General features: G+C 55.7%; 1 non-coding gene across 1 annotated transcript; it reads right to left on the bottom strand.

Annotated features, from left to right (window-relative positions):
- Positions 1-5164: 5164 nt before the first annotated feature.
- On the bottom strand, positions 5165-5294 carry LOC134938889 (small nucleolar RNA SNORA42/SNORA80 family). The gene has a single exon (XR_010181333.1). It is a non-coding gene; the product is annotated as a small nucleolar RNA SNORA42/SNORA80 family (small nucleolar RNA).
- Between the last annotated feature and the right edge of the window lie 1228 nt (positions 5295-6522).

Here is a 6522-nt window from a genome sequence, read left to right as displayed (position 1 = left end):
TTAGTGACCAAAAGGGTTTTTGATAAGCGGAAAAGACCCTGCAGCTTCAAATTAGGAGACTTCGTCTGGTTGTCTACCAAGAATTTGAAGTTGAGACAGCCATCTCATAAGTTAGGGCCCCGGTTCATCGGCCCTTATAAGATCACCAGGGTTATCAATCCGGTGGCATTTCAGTTAGATCTGCCCCGTTCTTTGGGTATCAATAAAACATTTCATTGTTCCCTTTTAAAACGGGCGATTAGTAATCCTTCTTCCAGTGGAAGACCTTCCCCTCTTCTGATACGTGGCCAGAGGGAGTTTGTTGTTGAAAGGATTCTTGACTCCAAGGTGGTTCGGGGTCGGCTGTCATTTTTGGTGCACTGGAAGGGGTATGGCCCGGAGGAGCGGTCGTGGGTGCGCAGTTGTGATCTTCATGCCCCCAGACTGATACGCTCTTTCTTCTCGCAGTTCCCCGATAAACCCGGTGGTAGGGGTTCTTTGACCCCTCGTCAGAGGGGGGGTACTGTTAGGGTCTCCTGCCCTGTGCTGCCACGTCGTCATGGCAACCGGGAGACAAGTGCTAGTGGAGTAACCTGAGCGCAGCTGATACTCCGGTTCGGGTCTTTTGCTGTGCAGTGGTTATAGGCTCTGTGCACGGCAGGGGATCCGGTGCTGGTTTTTGTGCTCACAGTCTGTGAGGTCTGAGTGGGGCGTGGACAGCACCTGCTTTATAAGGCCTCTTTTCAGGGTAAGCAGATGCTGCTGAATCTTTGTTGGTTAGTCAGTTCATGAAAGTTAGCCAGTACTGTGTAGCTTTGTATTTGTTTGTTGCTTACTGCAAATAGGCCTGGGGATTTGGTATTACACTCTGCCAATCCAGACCTAGCAGTAAGACTGGAGTCAGTCGTTTAGCTTGCTGGGGTTCTGTTACTACTCTGTGAACTTAGCAAGTTTGCGGCTGTATTCTAAGACTTGCCTGTCTAATCCTGTCTCACTGTGCTAGGTGTCAGGGGTCAGTTTAGTGGCAGTAAGCTAAAACCTGTGCACTGCAAGTGAGAAATAGGATTGTGGAGACTCTCCTTGTGTCTATCATTCCATCTCTGACCAAGGAGTTTACTGCCACACCCGTTGGTAACCCTTTAGGGTTTTGCTGTTGCCCTTAGCAACAGCATTTCGGGTTCTCTATGTATTAAAACACAACATCTTGCTTTTTCCATCTGTGCAGTTCTAATACAAGGGAGATACCCAGTTCCTTAGCCTCTGGGCTTCTCTGTTCACTTTGCGTGTATTTTGTTACCCTATTACCTTCGGTGTACGTTATGTCATATTCCCCTGTTTGTCTGTGAGTCCATTTGTTTTGCATAACAGTTCAAACACCAGTACATTCCTGCAGACACTGGAGTGCATAACAGTTCTGACACCAGTACTTTCCTGCAGGCACTGGTGTGCATAACACCTACTTATCCACTTTCTCCCGCAGCACTAACGGCAAGGTTCGGCAGACTGAAGGTTCCGCTGGGCCCGCACGGACACCTCGCTCGCAACAGGCAAGCGAAACCCAAACTAAAAACCGGAAAACAAAAATTTTGCATCCTCCCTATTCGGATACCAGTCCAACGACCGGCCCATAGTCCCCAATTTAATTGGTGTTGGAGCTCTGCGGAGCGCTCCCGCCCGCTGCCTGTCTGGGGTAAGTCTGCTTACCCCGGGCCCCCTGCCGACTGCCTTTGAAGCAGAAGGAGGCCGGGTGGGAACCGCCACATTGCAGGCATGAGTGTCGAAAACGACACTGCATGCCGTAGGAACATGCCGCGTTGTTAAACGCGAAGCACTTTCCCTTTGCGGCGGCCTGTCCCCCTGTACGAACGGCCGACCTACCTGGCTTGGCCGATCCGCCGCCCGCGCCGGGACCTTGGGCAGACGACCCCGTGCGGAGCCCGTCCAAAAAGCAACCGAATCCAGAGGCACCTGCAGCGTCAGTAGCAACCGCTCGCTGTCCACCGTTGGCGCTTGCCATATGCTCACTCCATTGAAATCCTCCAGGAACGAGGCCCAAACGGCCAAATCCCTTTTTAATTCGGAGGACAAACGCACGAAATGATGAGGCCTGGCACACCCCGCCGTCGCCCTCTCAAGCTTCCGGCAGAAAACCCTGCCCATCAGTTTTACCCGACAAGCAAAGTTCAGCATGCCCAGCAAGGACTGCGCCTGCCGCAGCGTAACTTTACGCGAGCCGTTGAACCGGCAAATGGTTTCGCGGAGCTTCGAGACCTTGTCCCGGGGCAGGCGACACTCTCCTGCCACCGTGTCAATTTCAATCCCCAAAATTGACAGGCAGGAGGCCGGACCCTCCGTTTTGTCCACGGCTACGGGAACACCGAAGTGGTAAAAAAAGAGCCCGGATGCTAAACAGCAAGTCGCCGCACCTTGCATCATTAGCCGGACCCGCACACAGGAAATCATCGAGGTTTTGGGCAACCCCGTGACCGCCTGACGAAGACTCCACGCACCAATGCAGAAACGTGCTAAAGCGCTCGAAAAATGAGCATGAAACGGAACATCCCATCGGCAAACATTTATCGATGAAATACTCCGCCCCAATCCGGAAGCCCATAAAACGGAATGAGTCCGGATGACTACCCACCGGGATGTAACGGCAGCAACCGAAAAGCGGACTCAACATCAATCTTAGCCAAGAGGGCCCCAGACCCATAACTGCGGACCATCTCCAACGCATCGTCAAACGATTGACCGACGCCCCCGACGGGTAAGATAGCTGCTGAATGAGCCGGAAAGCGCCTGGAGTCCTCTTGGGAACCACCCCCACTGGAGAGATGACCAAGTCATCCACCGGGGGCGATATAGACGGTCCCTCCATCCTGCCCAACCCGCCCTACTTATCCACTTTCTCCCGCAGCACTAACGGCAAGGTTCGGCAGACTGAAGGTTCCGCTGGGCCCGCACGGACACCTCGCTCGCAACAGGCAAGCGAAACCCAAACTGAAAACCGGAAAACAAAAATTTTGCATCCTCCCTATTCGGATACCAGTCCAACCACCGGCCCATAGTCCCCAATTTAATTGGTGTTGGAGCTCTGCGGAGCGCTCCCGCCCGCTGCCTGTCTGGGGTAAGTCTGCTTACCCCGGGCCCCCTGCCGACTGCCTTTGAAGCAGAAGGAGGCCGGGTGGGAACCGCCACATTGCAGGCATGAGTGTCGAAAACGACACTGCATGCCGTAGGAACATTCCGCGTTGTTAAACGCGAAGCACTTTCCCTTTGCGGCGGCCTGTCCCCCTGTACGAACGGCCGACCTACCTGGCTTGGCCGATCCGCCGCCCGCGCCGGGACCTTGGGAGGACGACCCCGTGCGGAGCCCGTCCGCCCCTAGAAGCTCGAGTGACCTTGAGCCAGACGTCTACGTCCTTGAACCCAAAGTCCATAACCTGTAACCCATCTTGCTTCACCCGAAACTCTTTGACGTACCTACGCCTTTCAGTACCCGACGATGTGCGTTGCATATCATGTACGAGATGCAGGTACCGAAAGATATTCATGTGCTCGTACGGCCTACCTTCCAGGTTACAAGCCGCGAAGACCCAAAACCGGCCAGCCAATTGCCGAAGATGCGTAAGGCCTCGGCCCCGATGCCCTTCCTTGCTGCCGCCGACTTAAAGTCTTTCTTCGTGTCTTTCGTCAAGATGACTACATCCACGTAGTCACCCCTGCGAATCTTCCTACGGCAGCTGTCCCTCAGCCCCCGCATTACGGCAGTATACTCGCAGCGGACTACCCCGGGCAGATCACGTCGCTTCTTGGCCCTACGAGCATCCCCGCTACGCCGTCTACGCCTCTACCGCCGCTCCTGCCACCCCTCCGCCCGCTTGGCGTATTTTGTCGCCCGTGTTTTCGCCCTAGTCGTGCTACTGGCTCCGGACGCTTGCGATGACATAGAAGGAGAGGAAGAAAAGGAAGAGCTGCGGGAACTTGAGCGCGTGCAAGAGCCCGACCCCCACCGCTCCACCTCACCTGAGGCCGTCGACTGTTCGGACCCGGATTCCTCAGGCGTTGGCCAAAACGACATCCTCATTCTCCGACCCCGTCCTCTCCACGTCTTCACGCTCACCTGCAGGAGAAAAAGGAGCAGAGGACCCAGACAGCAGTCACAGCGCGCCTAGCACCCCGGGGGGCAGGCTTCTCCGATAAATGCTCCCGCTCACCCCCGTCCGGGCTGCTGATGGAGCTGCGACGCGCCACTCCAGCTCCCGGCAGGCGCGCGCAACCCACTGGGCTGCCGACATTGTCCGCGCACCTGAACCACCAGCCGCCGTGCCGGAACCGTCGGCCAGCTCCGGAGCCGCGGCCTGCGGCCCCAGCGCCGCCAGGGCCGCCGCCAGCGTTCCGGGAGTGTAAGGGCCACCCCTCGACGCGGCGTCGTCCCCCGTGGTTTGCCGGGCCGGCGTCGGCGTGCGCCGATCCGCCCGGCGTCCTAAAACTTGCCAAACGGGGCCCCGCTGTCCGGCGCACAGGTCGGCCCGGTGGGGAACCACCAGCGCCGCTGATATCTTGCGGCTCGGATTCCCGCCAATCACCTCCTCGCACACGGTCCCCGGGACCCTCTCCGCCATGCCTCTCCTCCTACCTGCGGGCACCACCTCCCCGCTGGCCGGAGCTACCTCCGCCAACTGGGGGGGGGGGGCCCGCATCGGGAGAGGCCGCTTGCTTGTGCTTCCCTATCACCTGGTTGATCTCTGCCCCTCTCCCCCCCCCCTCCCCGCGCTGGGTTCCGGCTGTAGGGGAGAGAGCTGGGGAGACCAGGAGGCCTGCGGCGCCGCTGCGCGCCCACTGCTTCCGGCCCACGAACTCCCGGCCGAGATCTAAGCTCCACCGCCGGGCGACACCCCGCGACAGGCCTCGCTCGGCACTAACCAGTCTCCCGCTCGGCTCCCTCCCCCCGCCCGGCACCTCTACCATGCCTCGGCAAGGGGGAAGAAGTCGGAGCCGAGTGCGGCTCCACGGACGAGTGCCTGGCACGGCGCGCCTGCGCGCGCCCGCGGGCACCCTACACTGCAATCCCTCAGCAGCGCCCGGAGGTGAGGGCTGATGTCCTACTCCCTCCGGGCAGCCAGACAGGCCTCCTGGCCCACTTCGCCGCTCGCGCCCGGCAGGCAAAACTGCCCTGGCAGCACTATGTGCAGCTCACTTCAGCGGTCAGGCCTACGGGGACCTGCTAATGGTTCGGAGCAGCGCTTCTCTCCAGCATGGGTGACACTATGAGGGGATCACTGACAAAGCCCACCATAAATCCCTTCCCATGCCCGGGCAAGCATCAGTGGCTGCAGCTGGGATCAAAACCGGGCTCCGCAGCACTGAGCTGCTCCATAGTCAGAGCCTCTAACCACTGAGCCACCGCCTGCCTCTCGCACGAACACCCAAGCGGCAAGGCCGCCTTTAAAATACACACTGGTGAAGGAGCAGAGGAGGGATGCGGGGGAGAGAGTTTTAAGAAAATTCCATGAGCTCCAGGGAAAGCACAATAAAAGTTGGGAATGTCCTGCCATGCAGCACTCACCCACTCACAAGCAAATCACCACCAAGAGAACTAAGATGGCCTCACCTTCCCTATATATATATCAAACCCTCCCCTTAAAAAGGCTGTACTTTCCTAACAGCTAGGTCCACCCCTCACCAGATGTTTAACTCTTTCCTTTCCTATGCAGTCAATTCTCTCTCCTTCTGTTCCTGACCAATATAGGAATGGAGGTGAATGCATGTGTGTTGTTCCGGATTGCGTGTGATTCTCTAATTTTTAATAACATTCTTGACACTGTCCTCTTCCTCTTGCCTCTTCTCATAATGTGAAAAGTCATTAAATATGGAGGTGGTATGTTTGTAGCTAGCTATGATTCGGAGAACTTGGCGAGCTTTTTCCAGGAGGACCACCTGTCGCTGAAATTATGGGTTTATTAAACTGTGCATGTCCTGTTTAAACAACATAAGGGTGGGTGGGGGGCCCAAGGACAATTCCATCTTGCACCTCTTTTTTTATTTGCATTGTGTGCTCTTTGGGGCCTAGTTTTTAAAACTGCCATCCTGTCTGCCACTGCAGTGCCACTGCTAGATGGGCCACGTGTTTGTGCTGCCCACTTGTGTCGCTTAGCTTAGTCATCCAGCTACTTCGGTGCAACCTTTTGGTATAAAAACAATTATGTGAGGTGTGGGGTGTTTAGAAATGAATGTCATTGAAGTTAATAATACTGTAGGATGAAAAATACCACCGAATTCTGTGATTGTAGCTGTTTTTTTGTTTGTTTGTTTGTTTTGAAAAAAATCCAGATCCAAAACCACCCTTTTGAAAATCCAGATCCAAAACACGAACGAAGTTCCAGATCCAAAACCAAAACACAAAAACTGAAAAGCGTCCTGTGCACATCTCTAATCTAAAGTTGTATGTGACTTTAAAGCTTACCCCGCTTAAGTTGAGTTTTTCATGTCTGCTGTTCCTTAGGAGAGAGATTGATGTAGCCTAAAGCCTGAATGCAACTT

Source organism: Pseudophryne corroboree, chromosome 6, assembly GCF_028390025.1.
Source record: "Pseudophryne corroboree isolate aPseCor3 chromosome 6, aPseCor3.hap2, whole genome shotgun sequence".
NCBI lineage: Eukaryota > Metazoa > Chordata > Amphibia > Anura > Myobatrachidae > Pseudophryne > Pseudophryne corroboree.
This window is presented reverse-complemented; position numbering and strand designations above follow the sequence as displayed.